This window comes from Cygnus olor, chromosome 4 (genome assembly GCF_009769625.2).
Source record: "Cygnus olor isolate bCygOlo1 chromosome 4, bCygOlo1.pri.v2, whole genome shotgun sequence".
Classification (NCBI taxonomy): domain Eukaryota; kingdom Metazoa; phylum Chordata; class Aves; order Anseriformes; family Anatidae; genus Cygnus; species Cygnus olor.
Window position 1 is genome coordinate 17,898,532 of NC_049172.1, and position 27,288 is coordinate 17,925,819.

The following is a 27,288-nucleotide window of genomic DNA, read 5'->3' on the forward strand; positions in this document are numbered from 1 at the left end:
TACTACCCCAAGAAATCACTGCAAATAAGATCAAGTCTTTATGAAAGACATTTACTATAAAACCTGCTTATCATTCTTTTCCCCATTTATAATTTTTTGCGTTCCCATGTTCATATGCATACAAGTATATCTGATAAGGAAAAAAGTATGACTTTTAAATATATTATATTATTGGCTAATTCTTGAGTAAGTTGTACAAGAACAAGGAATGCTATTACAGAAGTAACAGAAATGAAACTTTCATGAACTTTAAATATATGCAGAGAGAGAAATCAAAGCACAGAAAATCCACTGAACAGGGAATGTATTGAGTTTTGATGACTTCCAAAAGGATATGTGATTTTAAAGGTTTAGAAAAATCTGAAAAAAGAAAAAGTGACTGCAATCAGATAAATATCTTTATAATATTATATAGTATAATGGGGAATTCTGGCACACACACACACCAAAAAAAATTTACTTTAGAAAAGTTGAATCTGGACATAAACTAATAGAAAACATGCCAAGAAATTTGTCTAGCATCAGAAAACTAGTCATATTAGGAGTCCCATAAAGCAAACATTTTGCAATTCTGCACCTACAAAATCTGCCTTGGATAGAAGAAAACAAAATAAACATGAGCATACATGAGCATGGTGAAGACAGCTGCACATTCACTGGAGTGAAAGCAAATAGTATGAAAAAAAAATGGAAAGGTGTGAATCGCCTCATTCATCTAATATGATAACTCAGAAACCTATCAGTAATCATCTAAAGCTACCATCCTGAAACCTTATATAAAGCTCAATACCATTTACAAAACTCTCCTTGCAAAAGAAAAAGCAGCCTGAATATATATATTAATATATATATATATATTTTTTTTTTCGGTATTATTTTAACAGAATTCTAGGTTTGATTAACTCATTTTTACATCCTAAATGTTAGATAGAAATCTTCCATGTGTTTTTTTTTCCAAGCTTTCAAAATCTTATAACTATTATAACTAAATTCTTGTCAGATAAAACTTGAAAACTTAGAATGAGGGCACAAGGTAAAACAAGCAGAAATCAAGCTAAATAGTACAAAGACTACTCTAAAGATGTTTTTCATATTTCATTTTTAAATCTCCATTTTCCCCTATTTTTGTGAAATTGATGTAAAATGCCCAGATTTGTTATAGCACAGTTACATCCATGGGCTTAAGCGCAGAACTAAATCTATTCAGAAAAAATATATATACTTTTTCTTACCATTCACCAGTGTTAACTCTAGAACATTAATATCAATACTAATCTGGTTTTTGCCCTTCAAGATATGTCTTAAAATAATGCTGTATAAATAAGAGCAAGATTTATAATGTCATTGAGCTTCATCATAGCCAGTGAATATTGTTGTAAGAAATGCAGGATTTCTATAAAGTTCTGGCTTTAAATCTTGGAGCAAATTATTTTATCTTCAAGAAGGTTGCAATAAATTGGCATTTTGTTCATTTTAGCACAGTAAATTTAACATTGCAGGGAATTATAAACAGCTAAAGAGGGACTGAGCATACCTAATAGGTTCATTAAGTCTGAAGTGCTGAAACTTGTTATTTCAAAGAATCAACAAAAGCAAGGCTCTGAGAAGGACGCTTTGCCAGTAATTGGCCAAACAAAATTATCTGGCATGACAGGAAATCAGCATCTGGCAAAAAGCCAACTTCTAAAGCTTTCATCAGCTGTTTTAATCAGCAAAGATTATTATTCCAACTTTAAGAAGCTTATGTGATTTATCTTCATAGGTTTGACAAAAGAAAGTCAGCAGTCATTTTGGAGAGAGGCACTGCGATTGTCTTCTGGGATCTTTTAGACCTCGGGAAGTAGTACAATTTACATGATATACTCTGTGTAATCCTTATGTTTCTGATTGTATAAGCTTCAACAGAAAAGCTCTATGTGATGATGCCCACATATCTAAGTGTGAAATTAGACATAATGCAGTACCAGTGCTCCTCATTCTTTTCACCATAACATAATTACATGTTACGGAAATGTATAAGAATCTAAGACTAAAAAAGATAGTCTTAGAGAGGTAACCACCTGAGAGAGGTAACAATAAAGCCATTCTTTCTCAGTAGACCATTTATTCCTGTTTTGAAAGGGCTAAGGTAAAGAACTAATTTTTTTAAAAGCTTTTAACTTTGAAATAATTGATGGACTTTTGCTGCAAAATATATTAGATTATGTGAAGTACATTTATCATGACAGATACAACGTTATCCACAGAAGAGGCACCATTCAGGTCTGAAAGTATAATCATGGTTTTTTGACAACTGGCTCAAACCCTGCTCTGACAGGAACTCCTGCGTTCATCCCCCAAGGATCCTATGAGGATGAGACAGCCTCCTCCCAAGACACCAAGGCTCCTCCTTGCCTCAGCTAAGTGCTTCTAATGATGGTGATAATGGACGGGTTACTACGGACTCACAGGAAGCCTTCCCTGGTATTCTCAAGGTAAACAGCAGTCTCCAGAGTACATAATAATTTCCCAGGGATACTAGATTTTCTATAATACGCATAGTACATTTTACAAAGAAAAAAGCAAGCAAAAATGAGTGAAAAGAAAGCACCCCACTTAAAGCCTGTCTCATTATCAGATTTAGAGTCCTACAATATTACTTTTTGATAGCAGTGAGCTGCATGGAAAGAGCCTATATTGACTTAACAGGAGTCATGACTTCTCCCTGGGCAATCTCCTTCTGAGCCATTAAACCCAGTCCAGAAATTTCCAGCAATTTAGAGGATGAATGTGTCCAAATTCATATGCAAACAACCCTAATGATTTAGGAGTGTAGTCTGAAGGATGGATGTTTCAGAGAAATGCTGATATTGAACAGGACCATTTCAAGGCCTCTGTTTTGGTAAGACTTTGGGGATCCTTGGTAAAACAGGCTATATCGATACAAAATATTGGAAAATATTGGAAATATTCTGAGGTGGTTTTCGTTTTGCTTGTTTGTTGGTTTTTTGTTTGTTTGTTTTGTTTTTTTTTTTTGGTTGGTTGGTTGGTTGGTTGGTTTGGTTTGGTTTTAATGATAGAGATTTAACACCATCTGATAACCATTTTGACTTAAAATTTGTAATAATTGATTCACATAAAATATTGACCCAATATCTTAGAGCACACAGAGCATGGATAAATAAACACTTTTTATCTAGAAGATGGATGCTTTGGCCTTCCATATTAACCATCCTTCTGCCAAAAGCTTATTACTACATTAAATGCAGACAGAGACCACAAATGGTCTTTGATTTTTGTCATGAAAAGTCCACCACCTACACCATTTACCAAGTAGGAAACTAAGAAGATGTCTTTTCATGCTATTCGCTTACTATTAAAAGGAGATGTAGGTGCAGAAATTTTCTAAGCCTTTTAACGCCTTGCCAAGAGATATGTTTATGTTGCTAAGTACTGACAAGTTTCTTGTCCTTTTTGTCCCTGCACATGAAAGGGGCATGGTAAGCAGTGGTATAAGAGTTAAAGCTGTATTAATAAATAGCAGAATTAGGAAATTGCTGAAACTAGCTAAAATGGACTTATTTTTTTCACTCCTTCTTCCATCAAATATTACACTTTCTTCATAGGTATTTCTTAAGTAATCATTTTTCCTAAAGAAGGTACTGGTTTCACACATTAAAAAAAAAAAAAAAAAAAAGTTACCATTACCAGTTACTGTTTTATAAAACATGAACTTTCATGGAACTACATTTTTCTTTCTCTCACTAGACCACAACTGTTTTTCTTGCATGGGTCTACAGGCAGAAGACTGATAATTTTATTCTCAGGACAAGATTTACAGCTTCTAATGAGACAACTTGTGAATTAACAAAGAAATGTTAAACTCTGAAGAACCACTGTACAGCAGAGGAAAGTTCCTATGGGAACACATTTATAAGAAAAAAAAAAGTATCATGGTATTTCTGTTAGCTTTAACTCCTTCCCCCATTGTTATATAATATGTTTTGATAAATGTATGGAACAAAAACCATAGACACAACTTTCAAGAACTTTTTAAAGGTATTAACCAAATGACCATGGCAAGCCATCTGGCCATTCCCCCATCCTTCCTACAGGCCTACCAATAAAAGGCAGACTTTAGTAGTAACCTCCCTTAAGGTCCAGATCTACCAGTACTGGGAACACCCCACCGTCCTTGAAAGCCTAGAAAGCAGACATCGTGCCCTGCCAGATCAAATAGCCAACTGAATGCCAGAGCAGAGGACCGCACAAAGAGGAGCCTGTCAACACCCCATCCCTTTTAAGCTGAAGTGTCTGCAGATAAAACCCCTCTGTCACTCATAACTGAGGAAACAGCACAGTAAAAATAAAAAATCACATCAGACCATTGAGACTCAGGTTGTTTAAAAGAGTAACAGCAGGAACAGAAACAGCATAACTGGGGCTGCATGATACTCAGAGGATGCTCTGAAGTTTGGAGTGAACTTTTACTCCCTGCATTGACTGACTATTTGGCATCTCCAAGTCTTCTTTTCTGCTTCACTCAACACCTTTTCATCTTCTCTTATTCTACTATGACTATTTCTCTCCACTGCATATTCAATTGTTTCCATTTATTTTACCTCATTACAACTTTATTTACTTCCCACCAAAAACAAATTTACTCCAAGCTGTTTCCTACCATCATACTTTTCCTTCTGTTCATTCATTAGCACTCTTTCTACCTGTCTCAAACTGAGCAAATCTTAATTAAGACTACAAATTCCTTGAAATTGAGATTGCCATTCCTCGTTTTACTTTTGGCAGGTGCCTGCCAGAAGAAGTATAAAAATAATGCTGGAAAAGTCATAATTAAGAACAAGGCATTATGGGCTTTCAGTTAATAACAAGCTTTATCTTCAAGTATTACAAAATTACCAGTTTAGCCCATATGTGACAAAACAGTGAGCAAGCAGAAACTCTAAAAAGCAGTCTCAAAAATGAATCATTAAATGGCCTGAAGTATTTTGAGGTGCCTCTTTCACAGCCAACACAAAGATGTGGTAGCACGTAACATATATCCTCTCTATCTGCCAGGGTCCTGAGTGCTCATCCTCTCCGGAGAGGTTTGGCTGCTGCAGCCCAGGGGCTGTGCACCTAAGGGCTGCCCGGTCCCACTGGTGGCCAGGGGCAGAGGTATGGGCACTGGGCCATGGGCATTGCAGTGAGGCTGCAGCCAGGCCATTTCTGTGCCTTAGTAACAGCAGTCTTGGAGCTGACAGTAAGCTTTAGTTGCAAGCTCAAAGCACAAAAGTGTACTCAAAGAGGTACAGACTCTTCCATGGAAAAGCTGGAAAACTGATGGGTATCAAGGGCCATTCTCTCAAAAGTAGGTTCAAAAATGTCAGATAGAAAGCTTCAACAAACAGATCTCCAACCTACAAATGTGATGGCCATCATTATTCCACAGTCTTGCATTAAGGGAAAGTTGAGGTAGGCTAAGGAGGGATTGTCCTTTCGCTGTATTGTTCTAAACGTATTTTCTCTTCAGTCTCACTTTCCACGTCTCCGTTTTTCCACCTCTTTCAGAAAAGCTGAAAAATAATGGCTATGATTAGATGTTCCCTGGATCTGAATCTATATGTATACCAATCTCAATGTCTGAAATACTAGGTATGAGTTACCTGTTCTTATGAAGGTTTTTAAGTGCCAAGTCCAGAAAGCCAGAACAAAAGATACTCTAAATAGATCTCTAAATTGTGTTCTCTGGTTTGAGCTCTGTGATTTGAAGACGTAATTTTATTTATTCTCTCTCCAATTTGGTATGTAGCTAACCTATTCATTTCCTGAAGGCCCTATTGCTTTCAGGCAGCACAGACAAGTACAATCTGTAAAGAAATGTAAACAAATATCCCGGTCCCAATACTGAGATGTATTAACCTGTTCCTGCTATCTACATGCTGAAGCATACAGCCTGAGACGATCCATTTGTTGCAACCTCCTGGCACCAGTGTGGAAGCCCCATTGCAATGTCCTGCAGCAGTTCGGAAGTTGGCAGGGGGGTTCAGCAGCCATCCATGATCTTCACATCCTGCCCCAAACAGATTTTTGCCTTTTGTGTTTTTATAGACCCATTGGTCACTCAGGAGCACTCGCTCCTTTGTAACTCATGGGAGGCATCTCCAAGAACAGGTGGTCTGTTATTGACTGTCTGCCGTTGTTTCTGTGGCTCTTTTGATCATTTCTCGGTGATAATGTTTGGACTTTTGAAAAAAACACCATCCAGACAGAAGCTGATATTATACATATTGTTATTCAAAAACATCTCACACAGGCAGCAGAAACAAACAGCATTTGTGCTGAAAGGTAAACAAATACATCAAATACAAATATTCAGAATTAATGTGTATTAAAATCATTGCTCTATTGAAACATTCATAATTCAACAAATGTTATTTATTACTTAGGATCCTTTGCGTAGCATGCAACAGAACATTTTATGCTTATTACAATCATTCTTTGCATTCTTTGCATTCACATATGTGCTAGATCTCTCACCAGAAAAAAAGGAAAAGAATTTACGACGGTCTCTATTCAGAGGAATTTACAACATAAGAGTATTGTAAATTTGAAGAAATGATGCAGCATAAAAGACTGCTGAGGTAAACTGTAAGAGAATCACACAGTTTTGCAGTAAATATCGTCATCATAGTTCCATCAGATTTTATAGCACAATGAGACTAGGTGTGATTAACATGGGTTTAGATGTTTGAATTGGACCTATTTTATACTCATGAAAATAACTCTGTATGCAAGAAAAACAGTTTAAAGAGAAACAGTGCATAAAAATGTGTCCGCATCAACAGGCAGGAAACGAAAAGTTAAGTATTACAGTTCATCTCAACTTGTTTGTTTTTATAAATGCTTAGTGTGGATAATGTCAATACTATAGTCCTCTGTTATAGAATTCCTATATATACATCTCAGGAAACACGAAAAAAAAAATAAATAAAAAAAGGAATATAAATTTGTGAATTCTGTTTCTAAACCTTTTGGGTCAGCCAGTGAAACAAAAAAAAAAAAAAAAACCTTTTAATGAGGAGACATGCCAGTCACATTTAAATCTAACATAAAACTGAACAGAAATTGTTAACACTTTACAGAATCTTTGTCATAATCAATTAATGTTTCATGATGATTTGAATATTTTTCTGAAAAACTCACTATAGCTTTAAACTTCAGTTTCAAATTACAGGTGAAAACTCCTGGGGAAAAAAAATAATAATAAGATAACTGAGTGGGAAGAGTATGAATAGCCCTCAGCATTTTTAACACAAGCATTATGGTTACCATAAAGTTTGGCTGATTCATAGACACGGAGAGCAAAACAATGGCAAACTTTCCTAGATCTGTGGTGGATGGCAGAGGTAAAAACCAGGCACCCTCCCTTGAACTCTCTTATTATTTCAATTTAGTGCTGTTACTGTTATGTAGTGCATAGTGGTCAATCACAATCACTTTATGTCACCTTCTACTACAACTGGCAGGAAGCTCAAAATAGATTTATGAACTAATAATATATTTCTGTCCCCCCAGAATACTGGGCTTCCATTTAACATGAGAGTTAACATAACATAACCTTAATTCAATTAACATTTAACATTTTTTTAATTACATAATACCTAGAACTAAGTCATTCAAATGTGCTAATGTACTGTTAATGTCTGCTGTTTAACAGAAAGTAATTTGCTTGAGGTAGTTGGAGATGAAAGAGTGCAAATTCACATACAAAGAAATATAATTTATATTTTTAGCATATTAAAATTTGAAAAGTTTTCTAATATACCCCAATGTATTACACTTTGTTTTCATTACTCTCACATCTGATCTCTCACAACCATAATCATCTAGGATTACTATTAAACATGCATGTGTTTTGAAAGGAGGGTAATCTTACTTCAGTTTGAAGTAGATAGGGCTAGACATTAAAGTCTGCATGAATAGTCCATTTCCTATTAAGACTCATGCAAGCTACCTGTCCTCCGAGGCTCTGATTTTGCAGCTGTCATCTTTCCCAGAGTTTGGGCAATGAAGGAATCTTTTGTTCTACTGAAAAGTGGTGCATTGTTCCCTGCTCAGGTGCCCAGAACAAAAAGTATAAGGCAATACAATGAGCTTCTCTCCAGACTGGCTTAATGCTTTTTTCTTTATGGCAGATTTTTCACTGAATGAAACTTTCCTTGTTCAGGCTAAGAAAAATTGCCACTTCTGTTGTATTTACAATCTTGTGATACATTATAAAGACTTCAAAATATGTTGAAATGGCAATTACTCTTTAATCCAAAAATAGTATTTTACAGACATGGTTGTAACAGTAAATTAAATGTTTTTATTTTGCTTGAGTTTTCCCCACACTTTGTTTATTTCAACAATAAACAGGTTATGTCTAGACATTTCCAAAATGCTATTCATCCGCTTTTACTTATTCTGGTTGCTAACCTGAAATCCTGACCCCATGAGATTTTCTGAGGTTTATTCCCCCTGAATTGCTAGGGGAATGTTCTTCAAAGTTATTTTTGCCTATTTTACATACTTTTTAATATACCTAGTGACAGAAAGGGGTTTTCTCACCACCTCTAAGTCCCATTAAGTTCATGATACAAAAAGAATTACAAAGGTCAAGTGATTGGCTGTGGAAGAAATTCCCTGCGAAATGCAGTCTGATTTTTTTTATTCTCAGGTACGTATTCAGCTCTCTTCAAGAAGATTTTGTTCAGCAGAACCCTCTAGTGAGAGGGAGAGATTTCTCTTCCCTGAGGACCAACTTTCTTCATTCTCAAGGGGGAGAACATTTCAAAGCACAGGTGTAGTAGGCAAATAAATGAGCTATATCAAGGCAGTGAGAACCTGTTAACTCATGCAAAAACTGACAGTGATCCTGCATTAGCATTTCTGTTTGGATCAGGAACGTACTTTCAGTGCAAATCTCCTAAACCTCCTCAATTTACATGCTTTGGTTTGTATCAGAGTTGTCTCAGACCACACAAAATGGATCCCTCTAGATGAAACTAAAGCAGGAGATGTAAAGCAGAAGAGGGGCCAGAGTAGAGCTAGTCTGAAAATAGAATCTCCAAAACATGTATAGCGTGGATTATAAATCCTCATAATGAATTGGTCTGAAAGAAATTTCCACATCTGTTCTTACTATGCATCACTACTTGTCAATACAGACATAGTGTCAGAACAAACAGGCCTTAGTAGGCCATGGGTACTTGTAGGGCAGCAGAGGGTGTTGTACAGCATTTGGTGAATCTCAAAAGGTTGTTGAACTGGCTAAAGCCGATCCTGGAAGCAAAAACCTGTCAAAGATACACTTCACATTTATTTCTGTTCTATCTGTCTGTCACTTCCTACTGACAGAATCAGCTATTCTTCCAATTGTAATTAAAAGTGGCTCTTCTAAAGAAAGCTCAGGGGTAACTACAAAGCAAAAGTCTAGGCAGGAACACCTCAAAGCCCTGCCTGACCTGGGGTCTGATCATACAAGGATTGCTATGGGATGGCTGTGCTGACCTGAAACACAGCTCTCTAAAGTCTAGGGATAGATTCCATGCTGCAGGAATGAAGGCTGAAGGAATACAGTGAGCAAATGAGAGCTCCACCCATAAAGCAAGGTATGAAGTACTCAGACTGATGTTTCAGTGTTCTGAAGTACTCAGACTGATGCTGCCTACATTTTTCCAGAAGCAAAATAAGAAAGGAACAGCTTATGGTCCAAAAGTCGCTTAGAGCTCTTTATCTCATTTCCACACTACTGAGTTCCACTTATACAGGTGTGTATGCTCTGAATTAAAGGATAGCGTGCAAAAGCACTTATGCTGTAAGTTCTGGTTAAATATAACCTACCAGTTGGGGTTCTAAATATGAAGTAGGGTTAAATAAATCATGTTTAAAAAATATATTCTGAATAAAATATTAAGCTCTTTCTTTATCAGGAGGATATGGTGAGGTGTTCTTAAAGGCTATTACATGCATTTCTTAGCTGCAGATTGACCATAAGGTCTCTTCATCACTGCTTTGCACATTTTGTACCAGAAGATGGTACAATGAATGGTGTATGTAAAGGTCATCAGATATTTAAGTCCAGAGTTTACTCCTAACAGTATTTAATATTTGATAGAAGTTCATTCTGACAAGTTAGAGTGGCTGTAAAATGTGGTTACCATGAATGCACCAACGAAAGATGCTTTCTGAATATATAATAATATATTTACTGCAAATATAGATAAAACTTATGAAACCTCCACAATTCTGTGAAGTGAGAAATGTTTTTCATATCTGCTACATTAATTTAAAAAGCTTAGAAACTCAGTAGTTATTCAAAACCATGCTCAGGAACACTCTGTAGTACGTTTCAATTACAGTATCAGTGAAGAACCTAATGTGTTATCTTGTACTTACAGGTATAAGCTTTTTGATTGCAGAATATCTTCTCCATCCTTTTACTGTCCTTTTCTCAAAAACTGATTACCTACCCATGCAAACCACAGCACATTTTTCCTGCTTGGACACTGTGGTTTTGCCCCAGCTTGCAAAATTGTTAGATTTCCTCACTTTTGATGTCTGACATGCAGGTAGTCAAAAGGTTTGCTATACAAATTATTTGATTTATCCTTTAACATACACAGTACTAACTAACCCATATAATTAATTTCCACATTACACAATTTAGATTGTGAATTTAGTGAGGCTTATTAAAATACTGGAAATATAGACCTAGCCACAGTCATGCATCAGATGGGTCGATGGGGAAAAAATTCTCCGCCAGCTTCACAAAATATCAGTCATCTGCTAATAGAATTTAGGAGAAAACTTCCAGTAACCACAGGCTTTTTTGTAATCCTACCTGATAGCGTTTCTTTTTGTAAACCACCATCTGAATGGATGATCAGCTGCTAATTCAAGAAATGTCTTTCCTGACTGTATTAATCTGTTACATATCTGCAAAGTGAAAAGCAGACTGGTTCTTCAGTTCAGTACAGTTTATTCACTATAAATCTAGTGAATACAACGTAGAAAAACAAATTTGTCTTTCACTGATTAGAATCAGCAGACTAACATGTATGCTCTAAGGACTGCTGAATAAATCAAGTCTGTGATGTTAGGTATGAAAGAAGTAATCTTTTTTCTTGCAGTTCTGGCTGCCGCTGTGTGCAGTTTCAGGCTATGTGTAATCCAATATAATGGCCACCAGAAGGGGCATCTTTGCTCCTTATTTCTCTCTCCACTTGTGTGCTCTGGCCCGTTCCTTTGCATTAATGACTGCATGGCTGGCTCTCAGTTCAACCAACTGATCTGACAGAAAACTACCCCACTGAAAAATAAATAAATTATTAAAAAAAAAAAAAAAAAAACAGATTGTTTTGCTGTCAGATTAGCAAACTGAATGAATTTATCCTATGAACATAAGACTCCAATAAAGCTTTTGGTGTTAATACAGACAGCAAATTTTAAAGTTGTGAACTACTGCATTATAGAATAAATAGTAAGGTAATATAAGAAAATGTTTTTAAAAACATCTTTACTTCAACTAGTGATGAATGCAAGATTTGCTTTTGTCATTTGCTATGTTGCTTGTAATATCTTTTCTTAAGTAAGGCACTGTTGACTGCAATGTTTGAAAGAAAACTGTTCATCAAATCCATTAATTTTTCCAATAAATTTAATGAGTGCTCAATACACACAGAAAAGTAGTTTATGTAAAGTTCACAGTTAATTGAAAAACGCCACAGTTTATTGTTACAAGACTGAGAGTGGGTGTCTCTGTATTTTTCCTTAAAATTTTGTATTACTCTAGTCTTTCAACAACTGAATGTTCAAAATATGGATTCAAAATTTGCATTTGTAAAATAGAGACATGTTTCCAAATAAATTTCTTAGCTTGCTTTTTATCTCTTGACAAGTTGAAATTAATTTTCAGTGCTGTACATTATTTATTCATTATTTTCGTTAATATTTTAGGGAGAGTGTTGAGACTGACTTAAATTTAACTCATAATCAAAGAACCTGCTGTTTGCATGCATAGTTCTGTTATTGAAATTGCTTCACTTTTGTTCTGCAAAGGTTTGAATTACACATGACTAACTTTGTTCAGGTAGACACAAATGCAGGCTTTCAATATGAAAACAAGTACAACAGGAATGAGATGAGAAATATATTGCGCATACCAAATCTATACCTGGCTTAGATCTTTTGCAAGCATTCACATATATTTGCTTCTAAATCACTGTTGAAAGACAGTTTTCCAAGGACAATTAGTACTCTTTAAGAACACTCTTTAGCAAAACCACCAGAACTGGGGCATGCACCACACTGAATTTCTGATTTTAGCAACTTACTTTTTAAGCTCATAGATTTCACACAGAAATTTATTCTTGTACAGTAACTGCTGCAAGTGACACCGCCCTCCCCCAGTACTCAGTAACAATTAAAGGACACTAATGTCTGTGCAAACATTCAGCTATTTAACTATTTATCTGCAGCAGTCAAATACACTGAAAAAGTTACTCCTGTGACAGTCTAGGCAACTGTGAGACACAGGTGCATATTTATTTTAAAAAGGAAATAGATAACATGTACTGCAAACAGATTAAATGGATTCTCTTTATGAGGCACAATATGAAGGGAATTGGACAGCAAGTCAGCCGTAAAATTTGCTCCATTACACACACCACCTAAACACATTTCCATTATGGCCTGTGACTTTTTTTCACCCCTCACACTAAAACTCAATTTTATGTGATGGAGATTTTAAGTACTCTGTGCTTACATTACCCGACATTGCAATATAGTATTTGTACTTCCAAATTTTTAATAACCTTACTGCTACCTCTTTGCTCCACAATTTTTAGCTCACATCTTTCGTGCTTGGTGGAGTACTTCTTCCAGTAACATCCTTTTGTGATTCATCCTTACAGTTTAATGTGTCACTCAATGAAATGTGCCAAGATGGTTACAAAACAATTGATGGTCAAGATTAATTACTTAAGAATATTAATTTCCACTAGAAAATATGCATATTTTATTATGAAAATACATTTTTTCAATTATTGTTTTTCTCTACTGAGGAAAATTGTTTTAAAGATACTTATTTATACTTATTTAGAACTATAAAACGAAATATCTATAGATGTTAGAACATCTGTCATAGTAGGTATATATATATAATTTTACAAATAACATGGAGAGAAAGTGACAACTTTGGCCTGCATTATTTATCATTTTTGCCTATAAAGTTAAAAACAGAGAAAGCAGACACATTTGAACATGACTAGGTATGCTCTGCAGGAATGCCACTTCCATTAGATTACTCCTACATCCTTAGAAGCTTTCAATTATAAAAAGATCTGGAAAGTTAAATATTAGTTTGATCTTAGTTTATAGAATAAAATTGTCACATTTCAGCCAACAAAAGATGTAAAAATGACAGAAAGGCTGTTTTCAGGCTATTTGTATCCTGACCACATTTTCCAGTGTTATCCCAGATCATTTGTGTCAAATCTGTTGTTTGAGCATATTTCTGTTTAGAACACAGGGCAAAAGCATGTTCCACTTATCTCTGGCACAGCCACATGAACATTAGCTTGTATTTTGCAATCTGCAGATGACACTATTTGGCCTAAAGGCTAAAAGGTTCAGGAACATTCAGAGTTATATGCATCAATCTCTGTTCCTTGAACTATAAGAGAAAGCCTTCATATGAAAAGCTCCCTTCCCACATTCAGTACTGCGGGGACACAAGGTATTCTGACCACTTTGTCTCTTCTATTCCTTTCACTAAGTCTCCTGGCTTAATCATTCACCTTATTTGATTCTTCAACTTGCATAAGCAATCACTTGTCTATGAGAAGCAGCTTACAAGAAAGGGAAATGCTGCTGAAAAGCTTATCATCTGGCTAAGCTTTAGTATTTCAGACCACCTTGCAGGCTCTGTTACTTTGAAAAGAAATATATGTAAATCTACTGAAGATTTACAATTGTCAGTGGAAGAGTTTTGAGGTTAACAAGTTTTTCTGTAACCCTATCAGCTTGTATTTTGCCTCCATCCCAAATGTTGGCAGGTAAATTTTGTGCATCTCAGCAGTTTGCATGCTAGGGCTTTAGCTTAAGCTTCTGTATTTTCTAAATGCTAACCATCCTTCTTTGATCTCTGTGAGGCCCTGTCAGGTAGAACTTCTGTTAAATCCTTGAATTTCTTTGGTCTCAGTTTGGCTTCACAATAATAACCCCAGTAACTGTGTACACCCATCCCCTGCATTTTATTGTTTTCGGAGAAATACCTGGAGAGTTAAAGGTCAAACGGGTGTAGGTAAAAGGTAGCTGAACATATAGAATACTTCTACTGTGTAATTTAACACTTGCCACAGACAAAATGTTTAGACTTTTTGCAAAATACAAAGATGTAAAAACAGCCTTCACTCACAAACACTTTAAAAGTTGTATCACTTTTATTACTCTAGTAATATAAAGAAGTAAATTTTGCTTCAGTTCTCTAAGCTCAGGAAAGTCTCTAGAGGAACCAACAGAGTAACTCATTATAACAATTTGGGAATTGTCAACAGAAATCTCCAACTCCATTCTTTGTGCAGTAAGTTTGCAGATGCAAGACAGCATTAAAAGTTAATTTATTAATTTTTAAATTATGGTACACAATGCACTGTATTATTGCCATCAGACACTAATTTTCCCCTCAAGTTATACAGGGTCATCTCATTCTCTCTGTTCTTTCATGGTTTGTTTATATATATTATTGCCACATGGATAAGTATTTTTAGTCAGTTTTCTGCAATATATTTCTGCTTACCTGGAGATCTGGCATCATGTTCCATTTCAGTAAAAATCGATGGGCGCTTTCCCAGAAAAAGGTGAAGGTGAATGGGGATGTATGCATTTCATGTGCTGATCTTTCTCTTCACTAGGAAACAACTAGGGCTTATAGAACCTAACAAAAGACAAGTGATACCTGTGTTATTCCAGATCAAAAGGAATACCATTTGCATGTTGTGATCTAAGTCAGGTTTACTTTCATTTCCTTCCTGAGTAAAATTATTCATCCAACTGTGATATTTTACTGATATTTACATCAAATTTTCAAACACTTAAATGAACGTAGTCTCTATAATAGTTACAAATCAGAAAATGTTTTGCAAACTAAGGTTTTAACTGTTGAATGTAAGCATGTGTATGTCTTTATTTGTCTCTACAGATATAAAGCACAGCAGGGCAAAAAATGCTGAGAACTGTAGCGTCTACCCATAGTGGTCTGTCCTAGGCGAGTAAAAAAACAGACCATGAACGTCCTGCTTTTCAGCTGTGATGACGCACCCCAGGAAAGTAGAGGCAATGGCATCTTAGTGCCTTTGCTTCTCCCAGTCCCGAGCTGTCAAACTGCCCATTTCCTTGGAACACCTCCAGCAACTCGACACAGCGGAGATGCAGGGGTTTCCTATCTGTGCCCTTTACCATAACCGTCAGACAGAGAGCAGCTTTCATTATCAATGCTAATACTTTTCTTTCACCTTACAGTGAAGAAAATGGCCCCTGGTGGGTCTCTTGGCTGCCATAAAGCCCCGTTTGTGTTTCCCCAGCAAGCAAGCACAGCCATATAGGTTTTACAGCAGGAAAAAGACTAGAATATTGTTACATGGATTGGTTGATGTCACTTGATCTGACTAGCCACCACAGCACCAGTCAGCTATCTATATTACTGAAAGAAATTTCTTGTTTACTGACTCCAAAAGAGCATGGAGGCCTCAGCAGAGCACATAGAGCCCGTAATGCAGTAGAAAGGTCACCAAGCTTCATACACATGTATGTCTTCATAAATGTGTGTGTGTGTGTGTGCACAGTTTCTCTTCTCCCAGATACCTAAGGAGGTGGCAGAGCGGTGTTATCACAAGCCCTGCCAGGGGCACAGCACAGCACAGCTGCTGCCTCAGGGCTGGGGAGCTGGGCCTATCATGGGGCCAGGCCACCATGGCAGGGCCTCACAGCCTAGGTCCATCCCACCACCCCAACTAGGCCAGGCTGGGACAAGCCAGGCAGGGCTCTGGGTTATACACAATGATATATGATATTTTTTTTTTCTCTTTTCAGTTAACATGGACTTTTTATGCTGTTAATCATATGTATTTCTAAGCCTCTTAGTGATCAATCAAACCAGACTGCCCAGACCTGACTTGAAGGCAGCCTTCAAGAAATATTCATTCTGGTGAGAGAACAAACATAATGCTTCGTTTATACTGATATGAATATTTATACAGACATGAATTACTTTTTTTTAATTTATCAGTGTGATATGGTGTTATTACATCTTTCTATCCCTGTTACTCAGTTGGGGAAATAAAGAGCTCAGTCTCTGCTAAGATATCATTAACTTAACAGAAGGCCTAGAAGCTGGTGACAGGAGGAGGGGGAATGGGCTAAAGTTGTGCCAGGGGAGGTTTAGGTTGGATATTAGGAAAAACTTCTTTACTGAAAGGGTTGTTAGGCATAGGAATGAGCTGCCCAGGGAAGTGGTTGAGTCACCATCGCTGGAGGTCTTTAAAAGACGTTTAGATTTAGAGCTTAGTGATATGGTTCAGTGGAGGACTTGTTAGTGCTAGGTCAGAGGTTGGACTCGGTGATCTTGGAGGTCTCTTCCAACCGAGATGATTCTGTGATTCTGTGATTTTTCACAAGCCATCGGTTACCTCATCTTTTTAAAACGTGCTGCAGTTCTCTGTATGTCCTCCAGGTGTAGCATTTTCACAGTTCATAAACTGTATCTGACTATCGCCGCTGAAACCCTACCCACACTACAGTTAAAGAACGATGCTAACTTGCATCCAAACAGTTCCAGTGACTTCAAAAGATGTGTGGAGGGTTTGTATCAATACGGTACCTGGCTCCATATCTATAAATAAACCACTAATTTCAGAGTAAAATCCTAGAAAAAAAAATAATAATAATAACCTGCGTGGTATCTTTTTTTTTAACTTCAGAAAAATGATTTATCAAAGCAATCTCATCAGAGTACATTAATAGAACTTATACTACTCTTCTGAATGTATTGCTCATTCTAACTTTTTTAAAGTAATAATGTACTGGCTTTCCTAATAATATATTTAAAACTAGTTTACAAATGTAAAGAATATCCTATCAGAGAACCTCAAAATTCATCCTAATTTTGACAATCGTCATCTCACAATATGTTAGGGTGATCAGAATAACCTTGTTTTACAGAGAGAGGAAATGAATCATATAGGTTGAGGAACATATATTTCTCAGGTGTCCCCTAGTGTCATGTAACTGGGAGTTTGGATACCTGAATGAGAACCCTGCATACTGTTCTGTTTCTCTAATTTGATGCATATGCAAGGAGCACTTTGCTAAATCAGACTTAAATCAGACACATCTTTAAACATGCATTTTTTCTGGTTCATTCTTGTGGGGGGAGAAGTGTAAACCTCTTTTTTCTACTGAAGATGTGAATCTCTAGATAGAAAATCTAGTATGACCATATACTAACATTTGCATTTCCCAGTTACCCTCTTGAGTTTGAATCCTGTCTCCAGTTAAGCTAATATTCACTATTTGTACAGTCATAATGATCCTTTCATTCCAAGAATTTTCATGTGGTTCTTATACTTGTTCATGAGTATCAGAAAGGACTGATAATCATAATACAGACCTAATATCACCACTGCTACAAATGGAACAAAGCTGGATAATAACCAAATTGAAGAAAAGTCATTGGTGAAATTCTCTGTAAATAACATTCTGATTCTCGTAAAGGAGACTAATCAGAGCTCACACTGCATAGATACTCGTCCTCCCACACATACTTGGCTGATCACACCAAAGAACACTCATAATGTAATGTATGAGAAAGAACCATACATTTACAAAACTATAATGGAACAATTTTATGACTTTTCCATTGTAATATTACATCTGTAATACCGTAGCACAAAATCAGATATTGTTCTGGGAAAGTCCAGTCAGAGCTAGTAAATTACTTTGTATAAACAAATGGTAAAGAAAGTTTTATGCTTTGGGTAAGTTTGTTTTGGTCTGTTTTATTTCTTTTTAAGTGGAGTGAAATCCAAGAAGCTTGAGAAACTTTTAAATTAGAATTTTTGGGGTGTGAATTTGGTGTATTAATTTTGTAGGTGTTTTACCTCCTTTCCCCTTGGGTCTGTTCTGTAGTGGGATTTAAAGGAAAACAAACCGGCTAACGGGCTAATGTTTCTATTCTTCTAGCATGAAGAATGGCCTTGTGCTGTGCAGAAACTCTTGCAAGTGGAAAGTGGAGCTGTCTGGGAAAAGAAAGGGGCTGTATTTGAGACCTGTTTATCTGATAAAGGATAGAGAGGGCAGCTAAGAGTCAGGCAGCCATTCCCCATCAAGGAACCACAGGTTCCCTGTGGAAGATACAGGCAGCTCTGCAGCTCACCTTACAACAACCAGGAACCGAAGGGAGTGTTTCAAGGGCCCTGATACTATTATTGATTCCTGATGGTTGCTATTTTGCATTTTTTTACAGATATTCCTACACTGTATAAACAAGCGATCAGCTTGAACCAACTGGAGCCAACAGTAGCTGTATAAAAATGAGTACTGATAACATCAAAATAGATAAACCAACTTGTCTATTGTCTTTGTTTGCCAAAACACAACTAGAGCATAGATCTGTCTGGGTTGGGAAAGTATTGAGCTAAAAGTGAGCTAAACTTCAGCATAAACATACAGATCCACATTCTTCATCCAGATTGAATCTTTATGTACATGCTGGGGCACGCTGCCATTCATCCTGGAACTATGATTCCACAAATGTCCAGGTCAGGCGCTGTTAAGACTATACTGCAGCTCCTGTCTGGGACAATACCTATGTTTTCTTTTATGAAATTCAGAAAACAGGTAGTGTATCTCATCTGAAGTTAGTGTGACCACTTAAAACAATGATAAACACATAAAACAATGTACTCAGAACTTACAACAGATGAATTTCTAGTAGAAGAGAATTCACAGCTGTTGCTCTGACATATAATGGATAATTGTATTGCCTGTTGTTCACAGCTAAACCTGAAAACAAAAAAAAAATCCCCAGTTTTCTCCAATTTTCAATTCCTTTTATATAACTATATGCATATATTTTCTACTGAAGGAGGAAATGCCAAAAATATTAGTTCAATGAATACACTTTCAGTTGGTTTTAGAAAAACATAGAAAGAAAAAGTTAACTTTATTTTTCAAGAGAATTTACATTAGACTCTGTAACATGTATAGAAGTCATATACATTGATTTTAATGACCTTTTATTCTCATTATAGTGTAAATATTCATGCTTTTAATGAATGAATTTCATACCTGAAAAGTATGAATATAGTATACTAATGATGATACCAAGTGAAATATGATAGACATACAAAATAGATAGATACAAAACTCTTGTCTTGCTTGACTGAGTCAAGAAAGCAGTTAAATACTATCTCTGAGTGGCACTGATGTCTAAACAGGTGTATTCCACTTTAGGTAGAAAGGCATCAAAACCAATTTTACTTAAGTTGATACAACCTCTGTTTAGAGACAGCGTCTAGTGCTTTTCTTCAATGATTTCAGACTTAATAAGCTGTCTTTTTCTTAATGACCTCTGGAAACTCTACCAAGAACCAGCAGTTCCACATTATAACATCTCTGGTTTACTTAAAGCCTGAACACTGTGCAGATAGCTGCAGTAATGGCTATCTCAGCTGACCTGCCAGTAACCCCTGTTTTGACCTGTAGGAATCACCCTCTCTGTAGAGGGCAAGAAGTTATTTCAATCCATCTGCTCCAATGGAAAAGTTTTAGGTAGAAAACATTTCTAAGCCTCGCCTGTGTTTTTACAAGCTGTGTTTCCCTGAAGATTTAATTCTGCAACTAGAAACAATCTAGGTTACCCTTCCCTTAGGAAAAAAAAAAAAAAAAAAAAAAAAAGTAATAATTCAAGCCATCTAACTTGAAAATTTATTTTTTCAATTGCCAGAAGTAGGGATTACTTCAACTGAGATGTTTGCTATTCTTGCCCACAGAGGCCAACTAATTCAGCAGCTCTGGAAATCTTGTATGCTACCATTTGCACTGCTATTTGCAGCGTTGCAGCATTCATTGTCACTATATTATTAAAAGCTGTATAAACATCTTTTTACAAAAGACAGAGGATTCCTTACTGCTGTCAAGAAGAACATTCCCATTTTCAACGGTGTCTTTTTAATCAAAACAAATTCATAGCCAATCAAGACCAATAACGATATTAAGGGCTAAACAGGTATAAAAGCTACTATAAAGTTTTCATAGCGTTTACAGCCTATTTCCAAAAGCGGTTATATTCCTAAGTACTTTTGTGGATCTGGCATCATTCCTTCTTCAGCAAGATGGCAAAGTCTGCCCTAAAACAAATACACTTACATACTCTTGCTGAGACTGGATTGATTGTAGTGGGGCAAGAACTGCAAAGGGACTGTTTTCAAAGTCAAATTTGGAGCACAGTGCACCTGGCCCATAAGAGTTTGGCTTCTGAGGCTCAAAGGGGCCTAAGACAAAAGACAAACACATTTAAGACAGTAGTACCTTTTCAGAGAATACCATACAATATGCTATTTCTATATTGCTGAATAGTCTCTTTTCAAAACTGTAGATTGTCTGCGAAACTGTAATAAGAAAATTTGTTCCACTGTTAGACAGTTATCGATTTTTATATTGGAATACATTGGAAAGCAGAGCACAGTATAACCTGAGCTGAAACTGAGTTCTACTGCAGTATAATAAACATATTATTATCATGTTTCGTCAGCGCAAATTATATCGTCAGTAAATCATTTCTTACTCATTTAAGTAGCATCTTGTAAAATACATATTAAAAAAAAATCATAAGAAACAGTACCAGTAAATATGTTATTACATCTCATGACAGCTAACAATACGATATTTTTAGAAAATAATGTGATATACAAGCAATAAATTAATATACTAATCCCATATTTTGCTGGGTAAATATGCTTGCTCTTGGAATTATTGAAAAATAATTAGTTATTTAAAAATAAATTAAAGCTCATTAATATTTACTTAATAAGTGTTATGATAGTATCTTGGCAAAACATGATTGCTCTGTGGTTTTTGTTTCTTGGCATTATTCGTTTGGGCAATGGGAAGGAAGGAGCAGCTGAATGTAAGGCACCTCCACAGTTAGTACGCATACATACTTATAAAGGAAGTGGATCTCTTCTGCACTAAAAACATGATGGTTGACAAAATGTAGGACAATTAATTGACCTCTTTTTTACCCCAGGAATAAAGAACTAGCACATTCATTAACCTGTGCCAAATAAATGGTTTGTCTTTTCTATAGCAAGTTGAGCAAAATCTCCTTGCTTTTATTAATAGAATATGACATAGGACCACTCTGTTCTCTAGATCTGTTTGGCACTGTGGTCATTAGGATAATCAATTTATGCAGGAGATGTTTTTACATTAATACAGTAGGTTTCACTTTTAGCTATAAATCAAGTCTGAGATTCTGTTTTTCTCCTTTTCTCAAGATTCAGAGGAACTTAGGAGACCTTTTTTATTACTCTGAAAGTAGACCATCACTGAAGTGACCATGGCTTATGTCTTTCTTGCCCTTATCCTGACTCATTATTAATATGATTAATATTTCCCCATATTTCCCACTTTGTGGCTTTGACTTTTTTTCAGTGCTTTTAGCAATAATTTTAATTGACAATCTTTGTAAAACATTTAATAGAAAAAAAAATAGGATAATAAAATCTTTAAATCTGTCTGGTTTTCTCCAAATCTCTGTAGTCACTAGGAAGTGTGAGGGCCTAGGCATTTTCAGATACTTTGAGAGATCTAGATTCATTTATCTTTGTTATCAAGTCAGCAACTACAGCTTGCTATTTTTCTCTCTCCAGAGACTTTTTGGAAACTTTATTCCTTTGTTATCTATACTTCTGGTCCTTTTTGCAGTTCGGACATGAGCATAGTCCATGCTTTAACCTGTTCTGTTTTATAAGTGGTTCTCTGCAACTATCACATTGCTCTGTCAAGCTAACAAGAAATTAGTTCTGCTTTTTTACCACACTACAAAATCTCTGAATTGCACTGCCCAGATCACATCAATCTTCATTAAAATCTTACATATAAATTTAATTAATGAATTGAAGATAGGAATTTTCATCTTACCAACCTGGTGCATCACAAAGCATGTGAAATTATGTAGGTGCATTGGTACATATGTTATTTAGTGAAACAAAATTTACAAAGCAGCTTGCCCAATAAAACAAGTTATTACTTTGTTGGGTTTTTCTTCAATCTTTTGGACAAAATATACCATAGTATATATAGTTTAATTTTTTTAATATAAAATTATTGGTGTTGATTTCTCCTAACGGTTACGTAGCAGCAGGCTATGTGCTCTTACTTGGATAAGAATTCTTCAGATAACACAACATGCTATGCCTTTGCTGATTTGAATAGAACATCAATACAAGTGGTATTTCATCCAGTGAATGTGACATTCCAGAATGCGAATGTGAACAATATGAGTAAATTCCTGCTTTGAAGTCAGTGGTAATTTCCAATAGACCTAAGCAAAGGCCACATTTCATCTTCAGAGTTCTACAGTCTGTCTCTAAATCATAGAATTATAGAATGGTTTGTGTTGGAAGGGACCTCAACATCATCTAATTCCCTGTCCCCTGCCATGGGCAGGGACATCCCTTCCTAAATATCATTGTAAAATCTAAAAGTAAATAATTGATAAGTCAGGTTAAGACAGAATGACTTGACAACTGTGAAAATCATCAGAAATTCATATATCTGAGTGGATTTCTGTTTGATGATTGGCTAATATTTAAACTGAAATAAAATAAATGTGAGCTTAACCATTATGAGTAAACAGACTAGACATGGGGAGAGAGCTTATATCACACAAAAAAAATATGCATACTTTTTAAACTAGATAATCCTGTCCTCAGTCAAGGTTATCCCCTCCTGTGCAGATTTTCTAATGTTTAATAAGTGATTACACCATAACTTATAAATGTTCAAAAAAATCAGTATGTATGTAGCATCTCTCTCACTTCCTATCCACTTCCTTCTTACCTCTCTCTCCCTCTCCCCAACTCTGTCCCTCCTTTCTCCTTTCAGTATGACTTGTCTTATATCTATGAAGAATATAGATTTTTTTCTGTAGGAGAAGAATTAATGTAGCCTCTCTCTTCTGTCTGGTAACCTATTTTCACGAAATTTCATAGATCTTTTACACCTCTATCCTAGTGTTAAATTTACTCTGCAAATTGTTTTTTTCTGTTTGAAAGATACTAAGGTCTTCCAATGCTCTCAATCATATTTACCCACAAAATGCATACCTGTGTTGTATTTGCTGTCACTTCCTTAGCAAAGCAGGCTGAAGAACAAATTGGATGATATTTTTTGATGTTATCATTTTATGTGGATATGTAAATCTCATTGAAATGCCACAAAGAAATCCCAAGGTTTTATTGGGTGGGGTGTTTTTCATGTATAACAAAACAACTGCCAAGAATAATCTGAAGTGGTCGACCACAAAAACCACTAGTCAGATATTAACAAAGTAAAGTTAAATAACTTACGCCTCTGTCTTTGGAACTGACAATACAAGAATACAGATGCTTATTCTATGAGGTCTGAAAAATTAACACTGTAAACTTATTGTATTGGGTCCTGCATGTATCACACACATTCTTAATCCCAATGACTGTTCCCCCATTCTCTTTTTTTTTTTTCCTGCACTTCCTTCAGATGTTTGAGTGATTGTACTCTACCAGCAGAGATTCTTCAGAAAATTCACCAAATTCACCACCGAGCTTCATAACAGCGGGGACATAACTTTAGGTGATAATGGTACTATAAGGTGATATTTAGGCACTTAGCATCATATGAATTCAGAACAACTCAAGAGTTCATCCTTGGAAAAAACGTCTGAAAGTATGATTATGAGCTTTGAAATTCACAACTGATTCTGTGTCCATGGTAATTTATGAGTTTTCAGTGTTCTTTGATCAGATGCTTTTAGCTGTGCATACACAGCAAATGTTAAAATTAAAAGTTAAATACACAATTTCAGTTTTTTTCAAGGATGAAATACACTACAGATAGATGGTTTCCACTCTTGAAACCTGCCATGCTTCTCTGAGGAAGCAAACGCGTGTTACTGAATTGTAGAACTGGGGCTGACATTAGAAGCATAAATTACAGTTACACATATAAGTTTTCATACATACATATCAAATAGCTAACAGATATAGTATGTGTGAGTGAGCATGTGTGTGTGTTACAGTGAGAAGAAAATATTGACTGGGAAAATTAAATGTTATATAATTTCACAGTATGTGATAAAGAGGTCATCATGTGTTTTATAATTGCAAGCACATTGAATATATTTAGTATCTAGCTGTAGGAAATTTATAAACAGAAACTGAGTATTGATTGAAAGTTATTTGCTTTGCATTGGGTATTACTATAAAAACATAAAACTGGAAGCAGAGTCCTGTACCACAGAAGTAAATGGAAAAATATCCGTTTCATTTGGGTCAAAATTTCATCCTACTTGAGATAAATGTCCATATTTAAGGACATAAACAGTGTCTACTGGACTGAAATATATGAAAAGATTTAAAAGATATAAGAACCAGAAACTGTTATTACAACACATCACTCAGGTGTGCATAAACAAAATATTGCTTTTCAAACGACACTTCAAAGTTCCCTGTTTTCTGCCATATTGATTATTTTGGAAGTTTACTTAAAAGTCTAGGATAAAGGCAGAAGCAAATTCTGTAGCTCTAAGGTCTTTTTAGCTGCTTGCTGGAGTCTTATTGTAGGGCAAATATGCTCCAGGTGCTTCTGTTCTGCTCTCTGTCTACTCTCTGTTCCCAGAATGTGACCGAAGTGAGTAGCAGCATTTAAAGTCTTTAACCTTTAGATAGTCCTAAAAGCATTCCACATCCTCCTGAACATCACATAAGCCAATGTGGTGTTATACACACTAGACCCATAGCCACATCTGATTTCCAGCATGCAGAGCCTTACTTGGAGGCTTTGATAGCCTGTTAGAAATGACAAGGAAAACAATATAAATGCTGCACATAGATTAGCAGATCATTATTAGCCCTTTGCACACTAAAAGCTGAAACCTCCTTGATCCTGGACTATAAAAAGCCTTCTGAAGCATTTTGAGCTTCTCTTTGATTCTTGGCCCAAGCTTTAATTTTCTCACAGTGCTGAAGCTCTGGGTTTCATTAGGGATATCATCTCAAATTCCTTTGTGCCTCTACTTGTTTGGAAGTGTTACTTCCACCCTCTTCTATGAATTCTTCTCCAACCATGTCAAAAGTTAAATGATGATATCAAAAGGCTTCAATGTCTGTTAATGATCGTTGTTTATTTTTTTGCATCTAATACAACTTGGTCTTATTTTTCCTTTGTAATATAACAAAATCTATCATAAAATAAGGGACTTGTTATCACATTGTTGTCAATTTCTTTCCCAGATTCTATATTTTGCTGCATTTTCAGCTGATAAGTTTGGATTTAAAGCTACTTTATACATTTTACAGACTTCCATTTGTCTTTCCAAGTATGAACTGCTTGTGGAAGATTTCAGCCAAAACAGCACAGCCTTTTCTGAGATTGAGATTCTGGGACTTACCAGTCTTAAAAATTCTTCCACTGGGAAGCTTCATATTTGTATTTTCAAGAGCAGAAATTGAAAAATAGTTTAGGCAGTAGCCCTGATGTGAGATGCACCATTCTCTGTGTCTGAAAAATTCACCTTATTGCAGGAGATTTTCAAAGAATTCGGTCTGCATGTGCTCAGTCAAGATTTCCATGATTCCACCTGTTGTGAGCATACTGGTGCCCAAAGGCGCAAGGACAGAATAGGACTTCTTTATGATTGCTCTAGCTAATTGCTTAATTATGTGATACAAGACCCTGGAGCTGAAAGAAAAAATATTGATTTCTCCTATCCTCAAGTGTCTTCCAGCTGGCTCCCATACAGTGAAAAAAAAAAAAAAAAAAAAAAAAAAAGGGAAACCACCTATCTTGAATGCAGAAGAGCGACAAGCATGGAAAGACAGGTTGCAAGTTTGAGAGCATTTGCAGAAAGAGAAAATTGAGTTTCTCTCAAAATGAGTTCCAGAGATAGGGATATACAGGGGCCATAGAAGTAAGGAAAACAGTAAGGTCTGGAGTTCAGAGAAGATTCAGAGGAGCCGGTGGGCTGGGAATGACACATATGGAGGAGCAACATGGGGGAAAACTCATGAAGTAGATAGGGGACCTAGGTGGTTAATTAAAGACAATCATGGGGAAAAAGCAAGAAAACAAAAAAATAATAGGTATTTTATTATAAACGTATATTTTTATTATAAAAACAGGGAAAGGGACAAAAAAAGAAAAAAAAAAGAAAAAAAAAGTAAGCAGTACAGGGCCAGAAGATGACAGGGAAAGGCTCAGGAATAGCAGTGTAGGAAAAGAACATAGTGAACAGGATAAAAAGAAATGTTGGATAACTATTATTCACCCTGTAAACCAGAGGTCTCATGGAAGAAAAACTGTATGTTTTCTTCCAAATAACACAGTTATTTGACTGATGTCAAGAAAAAATGCATGTTGCACCTGAGTGTGCAAAAACTTAATTAAACAGTACTTCATGACATTCTTCATAATTAACCAAAAGTATATTCTTTCAGAATATATACAAGCAAAGTTAAGCTTTATTTATGTTGAAAATAAGAAAAAGGAGAATTTGTATTCTCTAACCAAATCCAGAACTGGCTGTAATTCTCATCACCTTTACTAGCTTTCTTGTTTCCATCACCTTTACTAGCTTTCTTGTTTCAGTAGCATGAGGCATACTACTTCTGTGCATAGGAGACAAACTCTCCATCCTAGAAACAAGCCAGGTAGCTTTCTTTCTCGTGAGGCACCTACTGGTTCAGACAACCCAACTGCTGTTGTAACTCAATGAGAATATGAGTGCCGTTTTAGGACTCCACCAACTGAAACAGAAATGTTACTTTCTTGTGACACAGAAGGCTGGAGCATTCAAGTTCATTCTCTCAGGTTTATTCCTTTGAAAGTGTGAATGGATATACTTCTCTTGAGAGACTTTATGAACCAGGTGTCACATGTCTCTGTGCTTCTAACTGTAAGCCAAACTGGCCATTTGCTATGTTCCTGCAAGTAATGTTAATTACATAC

The 27,288-nt window shown here is 35.9% G+C and overlaps 1 long non-coding RNA gene across 1 annotated transcript; it reads right to left on the reverse strand.

Annotated features, from left to right (window-relative positions):
* Positions 1-266: 266 nt before the first annotated feature.
* LOC121070051 lies at positions 267-16,222 on the reverse strand. Its single transcript, XR_005819860.1, has 3 exons — positions 15,886-16,222; positions 14,822-14,959; positions 267-360 (listed from the first exon to the last, which is right to left on the reverse strand). It is a non-coding gene; the product is annotated as an uncharacterized LOC121070051 (long non-coding RNA).
* Between the last annotated feature and the right edge of the window lie 11,066 nt (positions 16,223-27,288).